This window comes from Hakea prostrata, chromosome 3 (genome assembly GCF_041222555.1).
Source record: "Hakea prostrata isolate BN-2017 chromosome 3, UWA_Hpros_2, whole genome shotgun sequence".
In the NCBI taxonomy this organism is placed as follows: Eukaryota; Viridiplantae; Streptophyta; class Magnoliopsida; order Proteales; family Proteaceae; genus Hakea; species Hakea prostrata.
Window position 1 is genome coordinate 73,218,450 of NC_142602.1, and position 9,904 is coordinate 73,228,353.

The 9,904-nt window shown below is 35.0% G+C and overlaps 1 pseudogene across 1 annotated transcript in view; it reads right to left on the minus strand.

The window, feature by feature from the left end:
* Positions 1 to 7,060, minus strand: part of LOC149023019 (putative LRR receptor-like serine/threonine-protein kinase At1g53440) — a 10,825-nt pseudogene extending 3,765 nt beyond the window's left edge. The window contains exons 1-18 of the transcript XR_016172069.1: positions 6,925 to 7,060; positions 6,609 to 6,783; positions 6,425 to 6,496; positions 6,265 to 6,331; positions 6,043 to 6,120; positions 5,855 to 5,926; positions 4,494 to 4,568; positions 4,328 to 4,399; positions 4,093 to 4,164; positions 3,898 to 3,975; positions 3,683 to 3,757; positions 1,707 to 1,775; positions 1,361 to 1,429; positions 1,131 to 1,196; positions 1,004 to 1,042; positions 864 to 913; positions 364 to 737; positions 7 to 150 (exon numbers count right to left, since the gene is read on the minus strand). The product of XR_016172069.1 is annotated as a putative LRR receptor-like serine/threonine-protein kinase At1g53440 (transcript). The remainder of the gene's footprint in view (positions 1 to 6; positions 151 to 363; positions 738 to 863; positions 914 to 1,003; positions 1,043 to 1,130; positions 1,197 to 1,360; positions 1,430 to 1,706; positions 1,776 to 3,682; positions 3,758 to 3,897; positions 3,976 to 4,092; positions 4,165 to 4,327; positions 4,400 to 4,493; positions 4,569 to 5,854; positions 5,927 to 6,042; positions 6,121 to 6,264; positions 6,332 to 6,424; positions 6,497 to 6,608; positions 6,784 to 6,924) is intronic.
* Between the last annotated feature and the right edge of the window lie 2,844 nt (positions 7,061 to 9,904).

A 9,904-nucleotide genomic window follows, 5' to 3' on the forward strand; every position in this document is an offset into this window, starting at 1 on the left:
AGGAATTGTAGTAGTCCCTTTTCCAGACCAGAAGAGGTGGATCTCCAAAGTACTTCCACTGATGGTAACATCATTAAATTCCTTAATGACACTCTTACCAGACCCATTAGCTTCTTGGGCAATATTAAAATCCTTCAAACATATTTCTCCCTGCGAAAAAGCAAAAGAATGTTGGAGATATTGTGTAAAAAGGAAAAAAATGATTACCAATGTTCTTCAGGAATTAGCTTGGAAGTTAATTGTAACATACATTCAAGAAACATGTTAAGGGAAAAAAGTAATGGAACAAGAGCATAGTTTCTTGAGATAAACTAAGTGACAAGATAAACAAAATACTAGCAATGGCAATTGTAAATCACTCACTTGGATTGATACATCAAATATACGCCTGCCAAGACTACTAAATGTCTGGTCTTCTGTAAAGGTTATTTCAGCAAAGTGGAGACGCACTGTATAACTACCACTTTGTAAGCAGTGGCCATAATATCTTAGTGAGATCGGAGCAGAGTCGAGCTGTCATATATATGGATGGATCAGTCATTTTCAACACCGATGAGTTTGTGGTCGAGCATCTTGAGTATAGAAATTATTAAAAAAGATTCCTGTAATGCTAGAAGCCCATCTATCAGTGTGATAGTATTCTATTGAAGCATCCACTTGAGATGTTAAATCCTGTTCATATGCCTTCCCATCAAAAGTTGTTGAGTGACCTCCGCAATTGATAAACAATGAATGATCTGCATGGGTAGCTGGAATTAGAGGGATGTGTTCATGTATGATTATTTCCTATCAATCACTTGTAAACCCCTCATAAAGGCTCTAATGTTTTGTCATCTGCAAGTGTAAATAGGTTGTATAATTACATTTAGGTTTTCCATAGCAAGGGAGGTCTTTCTTCAAGCACCAATCAACTCTGCAAGAGGTTCTCTACATGAATTTAGTTTTTTCACAAGATTTGTTAATCAATAAAAATAACATTTGAGCCCCCAAAAAAAAAACTTACGAGTTGTTTTCTGAAAATGAATAACTGGCAATTGTTTTCCTGTTTACAGAAAAATTTCATTAGGAAATAAGAAAATCATATGTTTTATATTAAAGTGGAAGGAGATAATATAGGGTACTGAATATACACTTTAGCTTGTCGGTCACAGCTGGATGGCGAAGCGTATCCAGTAAAATTGTTGTAGGATAAATCACTGATAGATAAAGTAGGATCTTGTTATGGTATTGTAGTTCTTGGTTTAAAAAAAAAAAAGAACGAAAGAAAGAACATGTCGAGTTACATGAGATAATTTCTGTAAATATATCAAGTGAAAAATCCATCAAAAAGGCAAGTCAATTGAAGAAGAGAAATTCTTACGCTTTCACGTAGCTGCTTGTAAACAACCATGGTGGCACTTCTCCAGTCAGCAAATTGTTAGTAAGAAACCTATGTCCATAAACAATATAGTGCCTACCGTGAGAATAAAGAAATTTTTCATTGATATATTAAGAGAAATCATTGATATAAAAAGTTGAATTATCGTGTTTATTCAACAAACCTATGACTATGCAAACAAGAAAGTTTAATGAAATGCTAATCATAAATAATAAGAAATTATCAGACATCTTTCTTGGATTAATTTTACCAATGCATAGTCTGTATTCAGAAAGTGAATAAAATAAAATAATGACATATAAAAAGAAAATATTGAAATTCTACATACAAGAGCCGCAGATACGTTGAGATTTGAACATCTGGAATGTGACCAGTCAGACTGTTGAAGCTTAGGTCTCTACAAAGGATAGAAAAATACAAATCCCTTTAGAACATAACTACAAAAGATTGTCCATATAGTGTAATTTAATGATGGACTAGTGATACATTCTAACCAATACAAGGTTAAACTTAGCAATTTAAGCCCATGAAGACATTCACTTGATATGACTATGGAGAATATTGATTTAAGATAATAAATCAATGGAATCACTCCTAGTAGTCAAACTGCCTTCGATACTAAATCTAAAATTAATGGAACTTTTATCGGGTTATTAGTTTAGTCTCAAATCCTTGAAGTGAATTTTCCTTGTGTTTTGACAGTTATGAAATCAAATTTGTCAACCACAAGATATGGGAAAGGCAAAGTAAATCATCGAAAGACAAAATAAATATCAGCCTTCAGAAATATGCACCTAGACAGAGTAAACCTTTGTAATGAATAATCTGCTCGTCATATATTAAAACAATAGAATTCAAATTAATACCTGGACTAAAAGTTATTTCCATAATAAACTATTTATGCTTGTCATACATTAGAACAATATAAGATACAATTGAAATTAACTAGAAGTTGATGGGGTGGTTTATTTTGTTAGAAATTTGTATTTCTCCTTTATAGGCATAAGTATGTCTTGTGGAAAAGACATGGTGTTTGAGCATATGTTTAAACAAACTTCTTTCTGGTCTCTTCCAATATAATAGGAGATTAAACCCATTTTAACAGTGTTTTAAAATAATCCCATCTCTGTTTTTCTATTGGGTTTATCCCTCTTCATTGCTCGTGTCTAACTGAGTACAACCTTAAGTAATCTTGGATGTATAGTACATGAACCCACGAGATCTCACTTTTTTCATTTAGCAAGACGAGACTATGTGCTTAGCACCTATAGTCTCGAGTCTCGAGTCTCAAGTCTTGATTTGTAACTTTGACGATTGCATGATCATTTGAACTTTGTAATTTATGTTTGGTGGACAAAACTTTGTAATTTGAACTATAAACATGCGCGGTGTGTTAAATATGTTTGAATTTTGAACATTTAGCATTAATATATGAGTGTATGATGTGTACAAAAAGTTTTTAGTTTCACTTCAGCATAGTGGTTTTCAAGTTAGGGTTTGAAGTGGAATTCATATATATATATATATATATATATTTTTCCCTAAAAAATTTAAGGTCACCAGTGTGTTTAAAAGGGCTGAAACATGCTGGACATCAAGTCCCAAATGATCACCCCCTAATTACCCTTAAGTTGGAGCCTCAAGTTGGGAAAAAATTCCACCAACTCATTGAGATCTTGAGGAGATCTAAAGCCAATCAACACATGGGGTTTCCTAGATCTCAAGAAAACGCTAGGTTTTAAGTTATTGAGATGAGCCTTGAGATCGAGATATTGCAACCTAATTAGGGAGTACAACCCTATTAGATAGCCTCATATTTTAGGGTTGTTTTACCTTGGGGATTGATTGGTTAGTATACCATTTGCGCGCACCAATATGGGGCCTCTACAACCTTAAGGAGAGTGACAATGTGGCACAACTCTATCCATATGCAAAACCCAAATCTGCAATATTGTAGACTTCAAGTGAATTGGTGGATCTTGCTAAAGAATATTAGATAGGTTTTATGTAATTTTCATGTAACATATTACCACAATACTTAAGGTTGTAGGTTCTTTAAGTTTTTGTGATTTTGAATTCTGATAACATTATGAGAATTCAATTAAGGAAAAACCAGCAGGAAATATCAATTTAATTAATTGTCATCATGGTACATTATTTATTCAATCAATTTTAAATGAGAATGCGAAACAGAATATACAAACACTGATTTTTGATGGATTATCACTTAGTAGATCCATGGACAAGAACACGATTAGCTTAGTCAAAAGGGAAGAAGTTGAAGTTTCATATAATGAAACTCACAGAATCTCCAAATTTGGCATCTGTTTTCCAATGTATTCTGGGATTGAACCCATAAGAGAACAATTTCTCAGTGTCCTACATCACCAAAGAAAGCAAGTCCTCATTATCACACAGAACCATAAACAAACTGGCATAAGTCAATACCATGCATGTCATTAACTAGATCAGTATTTCAACTGCAAGTAAATTTATTCAATTGAAGCGGGAAAACTCACAATTCCCATATATTTGTCAAGTTCTGTAAGTCAGGGAAAGGAAAAGTCATATTTGTCCCATGAAGATCAGACACCCTCCTGATATTCAAAATTAATGCAACAAATTAACCAAATCTTTGTTGATCCTTCAATATATATTCAGGTTGATTAAGTATAACAACTTTAGAAGTTGGATCTATAAGCAGGTATACTTACAATCGAGTTAGGTTTTTCATGAAGGAGATGCTAGCAGGAATAGGGCCCTCCATGGAAGTGCCTTGCATATCACTGCCATAGAAATGCAGTTTGCAAAAAAACCCAAAAAGATCGATGAAGCCAACATATATAAGATATTCAATTCTTATATAATAATAATAGCAAGATTAATCCTCGTCAGATTTGTTCAAAATTTATCAAATGAAGTAAACAGACGAAAGGTTCTGGTACATACAGTTCAACAAGACTAGTCCAATTTCCAATAAAATTTGGGATCTTCCCAGAGATGCCAGTCCCCTGTATCGAACTGCAAATTAATAGCAAGTTAATTCGATCGATCAGGCATTCATTATTTCAAAATTTTATAAAACTGTTCAAGCAACTAACTACCTCCAACTTACAAATATTCCAAGCTTTTAAGGTTTCCATATGTTTCCGGTATAATTCCTGTGATTAAATTGTTTGCAGAAACATCGCTGCAAGAGTAAGAAATCTGTATACAATTAATGACTTCATTTGAAATGGTAACAGTACTAGTCGATCGGTGTATATAATTAAAAGTTTATGCCAATGATGATAATATATAAAGGTACAACAAAATAATTAAATAACCCTAATTATTTCTTCGACACCATTACCAGTCTGCATTAATCAAATTAATAGACTAGTAAATCTTCTCGATCTCTTGCATCTTCTGTACCAAAGATGGGACCATACTTTAACTCACCTTTTCCTCCATGCCCCTTCATTCTTCTCATTTGGGTCTTTGCATTCTCCCTTATTTGGGTTAGATCTAGGTGCCCCAGCCCTTGGACATTGAGTGCCACATATTGGTTTGGTTCTGCTTTTAAAGATTATTCAATCGGTGAGGACTAATAGAAAGCTATTTCTAAGGGCTTGCATCTCGCATATCTGGAGGGACCAACCGAAACTTCCATAGATTGACTACCGAATCTCAATCCTCTGATCAGATTTGGAAAGCCATCTACATTGATGTGAGCTCCAAGCTCTCCTTTTTGCCTCATAAGGCTCTTGTAGATTTCCTAAACATGCATATTGTTGTCACTTGGGACCTTTTTCTTTACCTGTTGAATCCCGTTGTCTACTTATTGTATTTTGAGTAAATATTGCTATATTATGTTGCATTTTTCCAGGTGGGAGATGTCTCAAAATCAGAGCTTGTGTAGTGTTCATCTTCTTGTTATTCAGTTACTTTTTTACAGTTCCCTCATGTTCCAACGGCTCAAATCATTAGTCTCGTGGTCACCATTCAGCCTAGAGATGGCTCCATCTCCGGCGCCTTCTTTGGAGAAGGGACTTGTGTTTGCACTACAGCTTTCAACTGCTACTCTCTTCTCATCTCTCATTTTGTCTTTATTTTCTCTCTTGAAGCATTGTTTATTTATTTATTTTGGTAGATGGAACAAAAGAAAGTAATCTTACCAAAAAAAAAAAGGAAAAAGATTAAAGAAAGAAAGATTGATTTTTTTTAGTATGACAAAGGATTTTTTTTTCTTTTAAAAAGATAATTTGAAAGAAATTCAAAAAGACGCAGGGTATTTTGGTCATACACTTTGTTAAATGAATGATTTCCTTTAATCAACTAAGGGAGCCAGATGCAAAGATTTTTTTTCTTTCTTGGGCTTAAGAGTGACTTTAGCTAAACCTTAAGGGGGTCCAGATAAAAAAACACCCTTAATTATTTGATCGACAGAAACAATATTGGAAAGAACATGCAGAAGCTAGAGAAGAGAAAGCTCACAATCTCTTCAACCGACGCAGATTACCAAGCTCTGGAGGAAGGGTTCCTTCAAGTTGGTTAGAATCCAAGTCCCTGCAGGGAGTGACCATTTGAATTAGAAATAATAATAATAATAATAATAATAATGAAATCAGTTTGGCCTACCAAGGAGTTTAATTGATTAGGCTATGTATCTTATCAACACTCACAATTGCTCCAGTGAAGGCGATGCTACCAATCTCCTTAGGAACGGATCCACCGATGCGGTTTATCCCAAAGATTGCTGCGTTAATTAATGTGCCCATGCATCGGTCAGGTTAGATTTTCTAATCCTAACTAAACGATTCAATTACATAATTTGAAGAACTGAAATCCAAGTAGCCAAATTAAGAGGGGGAAAAAAAGAGAGAAGCTAGGGACAATAATTACATGATGACAAGAGGGATTTGAGTCCAACGAAGAGGAATTGATCCACTCGGATAGTTCATGGATAGGTTGCTAAACAAATGGAATCCACCATATGTCATGTCGTGATCGATGATCTCAAAAGCTCAATTAAGTACGAGAAGAGAAGAGAAGAAAACGACTTACATTTCTTGCAAATAGAGAAGATCTGCGAACTCTTCAGGCAAAACACCACTGAGGTTCAACCTCGTTAATTGACTGAAATTCAAACAAATCAAAGAAGAGTTTAAAGGAAATTATATATATAAAACATTTAAAAGCAAATTAAGATGATGAAACTTATTTGAAGTCAATTAATTAGAAACGTTACATATTCGTGACGTGACAAACAGTGGTGGAGCAATTACAAGTGACGTTGCTCATGATCGTGCCTGTAGGCGTAGACCCAAAGCTCCTATTTAAACCTACACCACCACTGCACCAACTTGAGCTCACATTCCAATAAGGATTCTTCAATTTTGCTGCTATCGTTTTCAGTGCTTGTACTGTTAACATCAAAGGAAACAATTCAATTCTCAAGAGATAAAAATATTTCAGTTGGATCAATCTAGGAGAAAGAGAGAGAGTACTTGTAGCTAGTACTGATCAGCTATTGCATTATATATTGTAGCTATAAAGATACGCACCTTCTTCATCCGGCAAGGTTTTAGCTTCAGATATCAACAAAGCGAAGCAATTCAACAAAACAACAACGATGAGAAGAACCCATGAAACCTTGCTGTTTGCAAGTGCATGATCATGAATTCCAGGTCTCTTCGCCATTCAACTACCTTCTTTGATCCCTACAATTGAGTACCGCTACTAAGAAAAGAAAATTTAAAGTGATGGCTTAGCTCATTAGGGTTTTAATTGTCATTATCGATGATGAGTACTTTATCTCATTTTCACTTTTGATACTCAAAGTGAAACTCCATGGGATTCCCCTTGATGGTTTTGCTCCACTATCTAGATCGAAAAATGAGAGTTTCCCACTTGTTAGAAAAAGAAGACAATCGTTGCAACTTTAATGAGGTGGGTCATTGACATTTAAATTAATTTGGCCATCTTCCACGGCCTGGCTTTAGGAGCATCTTCAACTTTATTAGATTTATTGTTCTTATTTTTATAAAATATTTTACCTTTGATATGTGACTATTTTCGCTAGACGTTTCACTAAATAGCTACCAAAGTTGCTGAATTCTTAAATTTCAAATATAGCCCTCACAAATAAAAAGATAAATATGTAAACAAGTAGTTAAAAACTTATATTCAATCTATATTCATGCCTATTTAGGAGAATCTACTTAAGAAAATAACTATCCGATTATCATTCGAATTCGACAGAATTTGTTCGAAAACCGATAGGATATTATCGAATCCGTCCAAACATGATAGGATGCAACTATGGTATTACCACTATCCAATCCGAATCCAATCCGTTTACATCTCTAGTTAATGCATAGACAGGTAAAGAACACGGACAAAGAAATGACAGTGTTTTTTATTTATTTTTTATTTATTTTGTAAGGGTTGCTGTCATTTCAATTCTCATCTTTATTGGAAAGATGAATACCCAATAACTTTTGAGCCCTTTATCAAAAAAAAAAAATTTACTTTTTGACCGACCCTACCTAAGATATGACACCATGAAAACATGATATGAATGGACTTCACTTGACTTGACTTGCAGAAAAATAATAAAAATATAAAGGAACTTGACTTAGAGGTCTAGAAAGGGCCTTGGAATTGCAGCTAAGGAAATAAAGATATTTAAGTTAAAATTAACCCAACATGAACCACATTTTTTTTATCATAAAAACAACTACATAACTAGGCCATAAATTGTTTGGTTAGCAATATTAAATACCATTCTAGCAGGGGGGGAGGATTTAAATTGGCAAAAAGATGTAGTAGCTGTTGAAGTAGATATTTTTAATAGAGCTGGAAGCAAATTGAAGGGTCATGCTACGCCTTCGGGTTTAAGTAGAAATTGGATTGCATCGCTGCTATAACACCAAATTTCGTCCAGTTGAGAACCCCACACAATTGTGTGGTTGAGTCCTTCCTGAATCACCTCTAGCACTACTTCTAACTCACTTCCATATTCTATAAGTCCTACTTTAAGCAACAGTGATCTTTGGCTACTAATAATCCCCACACTCCATGCAGTCCTGTCTAGAAATCTGTTAAATACCCCTGTACAAAAAAGTATACGTGAGTCGCATTTTACATCATAATGTAATGAATGGCCCTTATTTTTGTGTTGACCATTGATAACATATGTATGTAGGTCATTGTATGAGGCCACGGTTGGACTAATTTGGAGATCCAAAATCCATTTGGAAACATTGGCCAATAATTTGTATGGATTGGGTTTTTGTTTACTAAAGGTCACCACATTTCTTTCTTTCCATAGGAAAAAAACAAATAATTATAAACATAGAAAAAAACCAAAGGGTGTCATCCCTGTCAAGATGGTTTCCCCCACCAAAGAAAGAGAGACATAAGTCCAATATTGATTGTTGGGATAGATGTTCAGTCCGCAATCCTAGAGGTCCTGCAGCCCATATCCACTTGGTCCATTCACATAAGATGAATACATGCTAGAGAGTCACTGTCATATTTCCGCATAATTGACATGCAGTATACAACTCCATCCATTGGGCAAGCATAGATTTAATAGGAAGTCTTGGACGCAAAAAACGCCAAAAGAAGAATTTAAACTTAGGATTAGTGGTAATTTTAGAGTAATTTCCACCACGGATTCAAACTATTGAGAGGGGAGGGTACACTATTTTTCAGTAGAGTGTGCCCTGCAAACTTGGCAGAGAACACACCCTTAGAAAAAATAGTTGAGGTCCACTTATCTAAAGAAGAATTGAGAGATATAGAGGAGAGAAGAGTATTTGGCAAATTTAAGTTTGAAAGGTGCTCCATGTTTAGTGTGTAAAAACAAGACATTTCATGAATTGTAGATTCTTCTCTCCACACAACGTTGTCTGGGTGTTCGGAAACAATGCTTTTGGCCCCTGGCAAACAAGGGTCAAACCAAAAGGAGGTGTCCACCCCATTCCCTATTTTTTTAAGACACCATCCCTTGTAAATTGGGAATGATACTGCATATACTCCGCCAAGGCCAGGATCCCCCCCCCCTTTCTTTTTGACCTTCAGATTAAAAAGACTGGTCTTAGGAAAGTACTTTGCTTTAACAACCGAAGCCCAAAGAGATTGGGGTTCTGTAAGGAGCTTCCAACCTTGTTTAAGCAGAAGGGCACAGTTGATATCATTCATTTTTTTCGAAGCCCAAACCTTCTATCTTCTAGGTTTTGGTTGACAACATTTTTCCACAAGATCAAGGTTTTTTGTTTTGTTTTCGCCGGATTTCCAGGCCAAAACCTTTTGCAAAGAGAGTTAATTTGATGACAAAGTTGTTTAGGAAAGCGAAAACATTGCATATGGTACAAAGAGAGGGGTTGCAGAACTGATTTGATCAAAACATCCCTCCTAGCAAATGAGAGAGAGGAAGCTTTCTAAGAGGCAAAGCAACGAGAAATATTTTGCAAAATGAAACTTAGGTTTTTGGATTTGGTCTTGCCATAAATCAAATTTGTTCCCAGATAGACTACA